This window comes from Pomacea canaliculata, linkage group LG10 (genome assembly GCF_003073045.1).
Source record: "Pomacea canaliculata isolate SZHN2017 linkage group LG10, ASM307304v1, whole genome shotgun sequence".
Lineage (NCBI taxonomy): Eukaryota > Metazoa > Mollusca > Gastropoda > Architaenioglossa > Ampullariidae > Pomacea > Pomacea canaliculata.
This window is the reverse complement of record NC_037599.1, coordinates 241437-253468: the sequence shown is the minus strand read 5'-3', so window position 1 is coordinate 253468 and position 12032 is coordinate 241437.

Below are 12032 nucleotides of genomic sequence, written 5' to 3'. Positions count from 1 at the left end.
GGTGGCACTGTCTGCTCAGACCGATAATAATGAAAGAGGACAGTCTCTGCACACTAAACAACATCAAGATGAGGTACTATAGACACACTAAACAACATCAAGATGAGGTACTATAGACACACTAAACAACATCAAGATGAGGTACTATAGACACACTAAACAACATCAAGATGAGGTACTATAGACACACTAAACAACATCAAGATGAGGTACTATAGACACACTAAACAACATCAAGACGAGGTACAAGATAGCAGTGAACAGTGAGGTACTATAGACACACTGAACAGCACAAAGATGAGGTACAAGATAACAGCCGGTGAGGTACTATAGACACACTAAACAACATCAAGATGAGGTACAGGAATAGAAAGCAATGATGAAGGTATGAAATGATGTAGATACTATAAACAGTGTCAGATGGAGTCGTGACATGAAGATTAACATGACAGACAGTGTTGCCAGGGAGGTAAGAATTTAAGTAATTCGGGATAGTACTTTGTGAACAGAGATGTGTTCATAGAGCGTGTGAATGTAGCCTTGGAGTCTGGAGTGGTGAATGTGATGAGGAAGAGAGTTCCACTGCTTAGCAGCACAGAGGGAGGATGTCCGCTGTCCGTATGTGACTGTCAGTGGGAGGGAGGACAGAATGTGGGAGTGTGATGAGGAGTCAAGGTCTGGAGCAGGAGTGTGGACAGACAAGATGTCCTTGAGCCATTGTACAGCGATTCGACGACTTGAACGAGGCTTTGTTTGATGTTGAATTTTTCACATCACATGCCATAGCCCCCAGTGCCAGAATCTGTCAAGTGCCTTTTGAAACTCAATGAAGTTGTGGTAGAGGTCCGGTGATGCTGAAGATGATTTTCTACGAGAAAGCGACAGTTGAAAATTTACGTACAGCTCTTTCGACCTCTTTCCGTAGGACTGACAGGCCTTCAGCTTTACTGTCTGTCTGGTTGTTTTGGAGGATGTTGGCGTCGATCTTTAGTTGCAAGTTGTACAGGTCCTTTGTAGTACTCCAATATTGTTTTCTGCGAGAAGATGGCCATTGCTGTCTTCGATGACTGAGGTCTTGTGCTCATCTGTCTGAGTGAGGGTCTTTAGGAGTTGGTGGGCGTGTTTGCTGTCACCTCATGTTGTTCCATCCTTTATTGGCTCCTGATCCAGTTCTCCCTAGCTGCCGTCATGCCTTTTCTTGATGACACCGTTCACTTCTTTGAATTTGGTAGCTGCTTCGGATTTCCTTCCTTTTCTATCTTCAAGCCCATCCTTTAGTTAAAGAATCTAGAATGTCATTTATGACCCACGGCTTTCTTAGTCCTCTGTCGCCCCAGAACCTCCCGCGCTGTTGACATGAGCTGTTGCACCTCTTTACTGTCTGCCGCCAGGGGCACGTTTGGGTCTTGCGGCTTCTCCACATCACAAATCAGTCGCCTCGCTTTCAGCTTCAGGTTCGTTTGAACAAGGTCATGGTCGCTACCTGTGCCAGTGCCTGGGTACGTCCTTGTCTTGACCTTGTTAATGCTGGCTTTGAAGCGTGTTGGACAGCAGGATATAGTTGGTTTGATGGTGGACCAATCTGTCTGGTGAATGCCACGTGGCCATCCTTGATTTCTATGTAAGTGTTGACTAGGGCGAGTCTCTGACTGCCGCACAATTCCAGGAGTCGGATGCTCCTGTCGTTGGTTTCGCCGAGGCCAAGTTTGCCCACCGCTCCTGCCCATTGCTGGCGTTCCATTCACAGAGTACAGTGACGATGTTCTTTTTCGGAACTGCCTTCACAACCTTATCTAGTTGTTGGTAAAACTTTTCACTTAGCTGTCTCCAAGCGTGAAAGTTGGAGCGTATACTTGGACATCGGTGGGGCTTAGCTGAGACACGTGTGGAGACCAGCCTGCTGGAGACAGGTGTACAGCTGATGGCGGCTCCGACCACCTTCCTGTGGCTGACGTCTGGCGTCCTCTCCACTGTACCACTAAATCCTGTCCATCTGACCTCCGCCAGTCCCACGATGTCCCACTGGTACCTTGAACTCGTGGGTGAGGTGTTGCACTTTGCCGAACTGGTGTAGCGTACGTACGTTGCACGTGCCGGTGGATGTTCCCTCTCTCTCAGCTTGATTTCTGTTTTGGTTTCTGCTTTGGCTCCAGTAGCATACTTCTCGCATAAATAGATGGTAGCGCCTGAGGACACTAGGAAATGTATTAGACAATGTTACTAGGTGGTAGCGCCTGAAGAGACTAATGTATGTTACTGTGAGATAGATGGTAGCGTCAAGAAGTTTCCGAGAGTAGAGCGAGAGATTAGACAGAACACTAGGATGCCCAGACAATACATATTTACTTGTCTAGTTCAGTGCAACATAGATTGAATTGTTGAGGTCATGAACCCGACAACCTGCAGTCGCCTCCCACAAACCCCTACCACTGCTACACTTAACTCATCCCCCTGCTAGCAATAATCATCAAGACACGCGCACACACACACACTGCATGTGTTAGTCGTGTACAGGAGGATATTACAGCCGGTGTCAAGGACTTGGAAAAAGCTCTTTTCTTGGCCACCAGTTGTTTCCATCTACGTCCAGAGGGTAGCGTGTGTAAATGGTGGTGTAGTGGGTGAGACGTGTCTGTCATACGACTGACAGCATGTCTGCATGTGACCTCACAGCCCGGGTGTATGTCAGTGGTCTTTGTGGAAAGCCAATCATCTTGCTGGCAATCTTGACCACCATATCAAGCAATCCTTTCCTTGATTGATACACAGAACACCGAAACACACTGACAGCTTAAACGTGAGGGTGTGCGATACCCTGCGCTTGTGACAGCCTGAAGACCGAGCTCACTGCCCCGGTCAGCGCTGTGACAGACACGTACAGTACTAGGCTCACACCAGACAGCAGTATGACACACACTGACAGTATATTGAAATACCACGTGTCCTAAAAATACTTCTCAAAATCCGTTGGTCAACGCACTGGTTACTGGCTTAAACTAAGGGGCACAAGTAAGTCTCTCCCTGGGGAGTTGTGTCCCCCTGGCGGTAAACAGACTCCGACCGTCTGTGTGTAGTCACTGGGACATGTAATGAGTCTCTGTCGTCTGTGAGTAGTCACTGGGACATGTAATGCGTCTCTGTCGTCTGTGTGTAGTCTCTGGGACATGTAATGCGTCTCTGTCGTCTGTGAGTAGTCACTGTGAGTAGTCACTGGGACATGTAATGCGTCTCTGTCGTCTGTGAGTAGTCACTGGGACATGTAATGCGTCTCTGTCGTCTGTGAGTAGTCACTGGGACATGTAATGCGTCTCTGTCGTCTGTGTGTAGTCACTGGGACATGTAATGCGTCTCTGTCGTCTGTGAGTAGTCACTGTGAGTAGTCACTGGGACATGTAATGACATGTAATGCCGTCTCTGTCGTCTGTGTGTAGTCACTGGACATGTAATGACATGTAATGCGTCTCTGTCGTCTGTGTGTAGTCACTGGGACACATTTGTACAGGGGTCGAGAGGTATAATCACTTTGATAGGTAAAATTCATGTTTTCAAAAGGTGGCAGTGTGCAGCGAAACAGCCGTCGGATGGCGAGCCAGGGCAGTTGTAAATAATTGCTGTATGTTTGCCCACTCAGTCCAGGTAGCTCGGGGGGCTGTGGGGGGAGAAGAGAGGCGAGCAAACACAATACATACAACATATGGCGGCGTCATAAATAATTGGTGTTCATGCACCGGCAACTGATAAGAGCCACACGCAGCAGCTCCATATCTGTGTTAGCTTGTTCACTTCATAAGCAGACCAGCTGCAGGTCACATGACACGTCATTACTTCTAGTTTCACAGCTGTGTTGTTGATGGAGAAGTGTCGCATGTGCCACTATTGACAGGGTCACGGCTTGGCGTAGAATACTGTCACATTGAGTGACACAGCTGTGTAGACACGAGAGCTGCTAATGAAACGAGTACTAGGTGTGGTTACACAGCTGTGTAGACACGAGAGCTGCTAGTGAGACGAGTACTACAGCTGTGTAGACACGAGGAGCTGCTAGTGAGACGAGTACTACAGCTGTGTAGACACGAGGGCTGCTAGTGAAACGAGTACTACAGCTGTGTAGACACGAGGGCTGCTAGTGAGACGAGTACTACAGCTGTGTAGACACGAGAGCTGCTAGTGAGACGAGTACTACAGCTGTGTAGACACGAGGGCTGCTAGTGAGACGAGTACTACAGCTGTGTAGACACGAGAGCTGCTAGTTAGACGAGTACTACAGCTGTGTAGACACGCGAGAGCTGCTAGTTAGACGAGTACTACAGCTGTGTAGACACGAGGCTGCTAGTTAGACGAGTACTAGGTGTGGTACACAGCTGTGTAGACACGAGAGCTGCTAGTGAGACGAGTACTACAGCTGTGTAGACACGAGGGCTGCTAGTTAGACGAGTACAGCTGTGTAGACACGATAGCTGCTAGTGAGACGAGTACACAGCTGTGTAGACACGAGCTGCTAGTGAAACGAGTACTACAGCTGTGTAGACACGAGAGCTGCTAGTGAGACGAGTACTACAGCTGTGTAGACACGAGGGCTGCTAGTGAGACGAGTACTACAGCTGTGTAGACACGAGGGCTGCTAGTGAGACGAGTACTACAGCTGTGTAGACACGAGAGCTGCTAGTTAGACGAGTACTACAGCTGTGTAGACACGAGAGCTGCTAGTTAGACGAGTACTACAGCTGTGTAGACACGAGGGCTGCTAGTTAGACGAGTACTAGGTGTGGTTAACAGCTGTGTAGACACGCAGAGCTGCTAGTGAGACGAGTACACAGCTGTAGACACTGAGAGCTGCTAGTTATACGAGTACTACAGCTGTGTAGACACGAGAGCTGCTAGTTAGACGAGTACTACAGCTGTGTAGACACGAGGGCTGCTAGTTAGACGAGTACTAGGTGTGGTTACACAGCTGTGTAGACACGAGAGCTGCTAGTGAGACGAGTACTACAGCTGTGTAGACACGAGGGCTGCTAGTGAGACGAGTACTTGCTGCGGTCGTGCAGCTAGCACCTGTCTATGCAATAATACAGTTTACCAAAAGCACACGATACAGTTTCATGAAAACACTCCATCTACTACAGTTTGCTGAAAAACAAGTGAACTCAAACACCATATGTAGTTTAGCAAAATCCCCCGATAGGATAGGAACATGATGGGGAATATTCGTCCATTTGTGTGTAAACACACCGCAGCTCAATGAACCCGCAGGTCAGAACAGGAACATGAGTGGAATAGCAGCGTGTTTCTATCTGTCCACTTGTATGTAAACACACCGCAGCTCCATGAACCTCCATGACATAATAAGAACACGATGTAATATCTGTGCCTGTACACAAGTCTGTTCGTGCGAGCACATGAGAGCTGAGCGAAGGTTCCCCATGACAAGGGTGGGGACAATTCGCGGACCTCTCTATATGTACCCGTAGGGAAAGGCGTCCTAGTGTGTGGTAGTTCTTCTGGTGAGCACAAGTGTGTAGGTGTGTGCGTGTGTAGTGTGCGCGTGTGTAGGTGTGCGCACAGCCTCGTGTGTATGCATATGTGTAGGTGTATGTGTATGTGGGGGTGTAGGTGTATATGTATGTGTAGGTGTATGCATATGTGTAGGTGTATGTGTATGTGGGGGTGTAGGTGTATATGTATGTGTAGGTGTATGAATATGTGTAGGTGTATATATGTGTAGGTGTATAGGTATAGGTGTATGTGTTTATGTGGGGTGTAGGTGTATATGTATGTGTAGGTGTATGTATATGTGTAGGTGTATGTATATGTATATGTGTATGTGTATGTGTATGTGTAGGTGTGTTGTATGTGTATGGTTATGTATATGTGTAGGTGTATGAATATGTGTATGTGTAGTGTATGTATATGTGTAGTGTATGTGTATGTGGGGGTGTAGGTGTATATTTATGTGTAGGTGTGAATATGTGTAGGTGTATAGGTGTAGGTGTATGTGGGGGTGTAGGTGTATATGTATGTGTAGGTGTATGTATATGTGTAGGTGTATGAATATGTGTATGTGTAGTATATGTGTAATGTGTAGGTGTATGATATGTGTATAGGTGTATGTGTATGTATGTGTGTGTAGGTGTATATGTATGTGTAGGTGTATGAATATGTGTAGTGTCTATGTATATGTGTAGGTGTATAGGTATAGGTGTATGTGTATGTGGGGGTGTAGGTGTATATGTATGTGTAGGTGTATGTATATGTGTAGGTGTATGAATATGTGTATGTGTAGGTGTATGTATGTGTAGGTGTATGAATATATGTATGTGTAGGTGTATGAATATGTGTAGGTGTAGGTGTATGTATATGTGTAGGTGTATAGGTGTATGTGTATGTGGGGGTGTAGGTGTATATGTATGTGTAGGTGTATGAATATGTGTAGGTCTATGTATATGTGTAGGTGTATAGGTATATGTGTAGGTGTATAGGTGTATGTGTATGTGGGGGTGTAGGTGTATATGTATGTGTAGGTGTATGTAGGTGTATGTATGTGTAGGTATGTATGTGTATGTGGGGGTGTAGTATGTGTATGTATGTGTAGGTGTATGTATATGTGTAGGTGTATAGGTGTATGTGTATGTGGGGGTGTAGGTGTATATGTATGTGTAGGTGTAGGAATATGTGTAGGTCTATGTATATGTGTAGGTGTATAGGTATAGGTGTATGTGTATGTGGGGGTGTAGGTGTATATGTATGTGTAGGTGTATGTATATGTGTAGGTGTATGAATATGTGTATGTGTAGGTGTATGTATATGTGTAGGTGTATGAATATATGTATGTGTAGGTGTATGAATATGTGTAGGTGTAGGTGTATAGGTATAGGTGTAGGTGTATAGGTGTAGGTGTATATGTATGTGTAGGTGTATGTATATGTGTAGGTGTATAAATATATGTATGTGTAGGTGTATGAATATGTGTAGGTGTATAGGTGTATGTGTATGTGGGGGTGTATGAATATGTGTAGGTGTAGGTCTATGTATATGTGTAGGTGTATAGGTATAGGTGTATGTGTATGTGGGGGTTTAGGTGTATCTGTGTAGGTGTATGTATAGGTGTAGGTATATGTGGGGGTGTAGGTGTATCTGTGTAGGTGTATATGTATGTGTAGGTGTATGTATGGGTGTAGGTATATGTATATGTGTAGGTGTATGTGGGGGTGTAGGTGTGGGTGTATCTGTGCAGGTGTATATGTATGTGGGGGGGGGGGTAGCTTGAGGATTCTTTGACTGGAGGTGACGACGTGCTGTGAGCGCTCACTAGACTTGTGGACGAGGAGGATGTGTGGGAGGAGGAGGGTCGAGTCCGACTCGTGCGCTCAGCTGGTTGTCAAGTGCTGTGATGCTAAGACATCGGTGGATGGTGCTATTGTTAGCAGTGCATGAGGGAGCGGTCATCGCTTATCGTCCGAATGGATGTAAGCGCTAACGCCATGTTTGTAGCCTCCCTTGTGAGTGGCGGCGCTGCAGGCGGAGACTGTGACGTACACCCCAGTCCGTGCGTGCAGCACACGACATGTTATGTCACCGTACAGACCGCTCTTCACCCACAGACTGCTCAGGCATCAAGCTTTCCAACCTACAGCTGCCATGGTATTGGCAGTAGTATTGACAAACATGTTTCAACTGAGCATGTTGAATACCTCCTCCACTGTGTACCTCCCCATTTGTATTTCATCCGCTGTCTGCTTACCCTCTGTAACTCATCTGTAACTCATGAACCACGAACTTGTATCCCTGGATTGCTGGCAAGCGATTTTTCCAGTTAACGACTAAAGCGAGGCATGAGACGACATAGCTTCCGGTTTAGTCACATGTTTGTGTAGGCTCGCCGAGACTAACAGCAGAGGACTTGGCAAGAGGCTAAGCGTTGGTCTCGGCAGACAGACAGCAGTCCACCTACACACGTCATTGCGTGAACTGTCTACTTCCCGATGTGGACCTCATCCACTCTCTACTTTCCATGTGTATCCCATGAACTGTCTACTTCCCAATTTGTACTTCACCTACTACCTCTCAATTTGTACCTCATCTCCTGTTTACTTCCCATTTGTACATCATCCGCCATTTATTTCGCACTTCATCCTGAGCCTTCCATTTGCTGCCTCCTCCACTGTTTGCTGCCTGCCTGCATCTGAGAGACAACAAGAGGAGGGAGAGAAAGTACTGACATGGCAGTAGTTGTGTATAATATACATCCGTGTATATACAGTTATATATATATAGCCGTGTTTTACCTTGGTTTCCAATGTCGGTGCACTCTCTTAGTCTCGTGCAGCGGCTCCAGGGGTAGCGGGGTTCACCGAGGGACTCTGAACAGGCGAGGTCTGGGGCAGGCTACCTTACCTGGATATTACCTAGGAATTTGTAAGCATGACACTGATGAAACTTTAATGCTGAAGGCAAGATGAAACACGACAGATTGGGACACTGTACTGTGGCAGGTGACTGCGCCTTGGGGTGGGGTGAGGTGACGAGGAGCAGGTAGTTGATGAGGTGGCTATGTATTCAAACGCCCGGCGGCCGGTGCTGATTGCAGGACTATAGGGCTAGGCAGCACCCGCCGTGAGTCCAACATGCTTGCTAACCCTGACTTTGCACTTTATTTACTTGACTTTCTCAGCAAACACTCTTGAGCAGGATGTAAACAGTTAACACCACCAGACTCCCAGGTGGGAGTACGAGAAGAACTGTGGATTAAACAGGAGGAAGAGGATGCTAGAAGCAAACATGCTAAAAGCAAACAAACAAAGCTGTAAACATGATATAAACTAACCCTGCACATACTTCTGGATCCTTCTGGACAATCTGAAAATGACAGATGAAGCCCCGGTAGTGTGTCAGTCAGTGACCTACCCTACGTTCACATCTTGCTTCACCTGAGAAATTTCTTTGTTTTCATGGAGCCCGTTGATAGGCTGCTGGGTACTCCGACTTCCCACCCCGTAGCTATGGAGCGGACCCAGAAAAAATATTAATTTGTAGAAATCTTTTCTGAATGTTGGCGTCCAGTTGCTGAGCGAGTCGCGTGAAGGATGCTTTGTCCACTCTCAGCCATTAGCGCTCAGTGGTTCAATACAGATAAAGCACTGCATCATCATCATCATCATCTGGAAATAAAGGGCTGAAATCGATAAATTAACACAAATATCAATAAGTTGGCGGCCAATCAGCGATCATATAAAAATAAAGTAGATAATTCATATTACTGGTGCAAATAAATGAGACAAATCGCATAAATTCAAATAGATAAATGTCAAATGTCATCTGCAAATAATCAGAAGGCAGCTTGAGCAGGTTTGCCGCGAGGTCACAAACAGCAAACTGAACACGAGATGGCAAGGGGGAGGGGATAGCAGATATACCAGCTTTTGGTGAGAAAACTGAATAATACCATATTTAGCAACATCCGCTACATCAGGGGTGGACAATGTGTGTGTTTGTGGGCCGGTCTGAACACTGAAACCCACATCAAGCGACTACACAACAAACCTCGCGCAAATACACGGAAATTGCTGACGTAGTAGTGGTGCGATGTGGCCTACAGCTCCTCCGTCCATCGCCAACGCAGGTGTGATTTGCTCTCATTTATCATCGAAAAACTCTGTCCGCGCGCGCACACACACACACACGTGTCGATGTGAACATCACCACATTCCCTTGGCAAGTCATCTAAGTTCGGAAATGTATCCTTACACGTCCTTACGACGTGACCCTGTCGGTTGTTGACGCTGTCGTATTCGACATATGAAATACCTGGGTGATAGACACACATTGTGATAACAAGGACACTTCACTTTGCCAGATGGTTAGTCCACACCATACAATCATACTCAGCTGCCCGTCCAGTGTAGCTGGTTGTGTCGACCACGTGGACATAACGGAAACATCATGAGCCAGTATGACACCTCGTGTAGCCGCGGGAGTAAAGGCGGTCACGAAGCCAAGGTCTCAAATAATGCAAGAGGGAACAGCTTTATTGCTTGGGATAAATAAAAAGTACAAGTAAACGTACACATCTGTGTGTAGATGGCGTACTATACAGTACTAGGACTAACATCAGGCAGACAGCGACTGGTGGGTGCCAGAAGCAATCAAACAGCTTGAGAGGATTTCTGGCGGCAACCAAGAGCTCAGCAATCCAGCAACCTTCCAGATGGGATTGTGGTCACGTGCCGAGCTTCTACTGTACAGCGCACTGATTTCTTACAGTTGTTGGCAGGCGGTGTAACAAGTTGTAACAATCTTGTAACAAGGTAATCCATTCAAAAATAACTGGCTCTCCGGTAGACCTTTCAAGTGCGGAAAGGCTGTACAAATGTAAGTAGAGACTGTTGAAAGTACAGGCTGATAAAGTACAAATGCAGGCTGCACAAGACAGTGTACAGAATGTGTACAAGGGGAAACAAATACAGGATGCCAGAGTGTAAGTGTCAGCTGTGGAAGTTCTGTCCGATATCCTGTCAATCCTGACTGCACACAGTTTTACCTTATGCATACAGTCATACTAATTAGTAAATACGTATAAACACCACAGTGCACATATCTGATACATACAATCATACTAGCACACATAACACAGTGCCTGATACATACAATCATACTAGTACACATGACATGGTGCAAGTACCTGATACAATCATACTAGTACACATAACACAGTACCTGATAAATACAAATCATACAAGTACACGTGACATGGTGCAAGTACCTGATACAATCATACTAGTACACATAACACAGTACCTGATACATACAATCATACAAGTACACATGACACAGTGCCTGATTCATACAATCATACAAGTACACGTGACATGGTGCAAGTACCTGATACAATCATACTAGTACACATAACACAGTACCTGATAAATACAATCATACAAGTACACGTGACATGGTGCAAGTACCTGATACAATCATACTAGTACACATAACACAGTACCTGATACATACAATCATACAAGTACACATGACACAGTGCCTGATTCATACAATCATACAAGTACACGTGACATGGTGCAAGTACCTGATACAATCATACTAGTACACATAACACAGTACCTGATAAATACAATCATACAAGTACACATAACACAGTACCTGATACATACAATCATACTAGTACACATAACACAGTACCTGATACATACAATCATACTAGTACACATAACACAGTACCTGATACATACAATCATACTAGTACACATAACACAGTACCTGATACATACAATCATACTAGTACACATAACACAGTACCTGATACATACAATCATACTAGTACACATAACACAGTACCCTGATACATACAATCATACTAGTACACATAACACAGTACCTGATACATACAATCATACTAGTACACATAACACAGTACCTGATACATACAATCATACTAGTACACATAACACAGTACCTGATACATACAATCATACAAGTACACATAACACAGTGCCTGATTCATACAATCATACAAGTACACGTGACATGGTGCAAGTACCTGATACAATCATACTAGTACACATAACACAGTACCTGATAAATACAATCATACAAGAACACATGACACAGTGCAAACACCGTCACATAAACGCTTAATATTGGACAGGAGACTCAAGTGAACTGAATTATTGAAGTCACTTGGATTTCTGTACAAGGACAGGATCATGCCCTCCCACAGTGTCCTCAATGACCAGCCTCAGACAGGAGACTCAAGTGAACTGAATTATTGAAGTCACTTGGATTCCTGTACACAGGATCATGTCCTGTTGGCTGCTGCCTGACCAGCTAAAGTACATGAGCGCAACAAAGGAGAATTTTGGATACCTTTCATGATTTTAAACTTACAACAGGGAAAAGATTATTACTCCTGATAATTTGATGGAGAGGGTGCAATTGCCTGTAGCTTTACAAGCAGCTCGTGTCAAAGCAGGAGACTAATAGGACCTGCAGAATCCTTATTCCAGTCCGGATTTCGGGATTTTGAT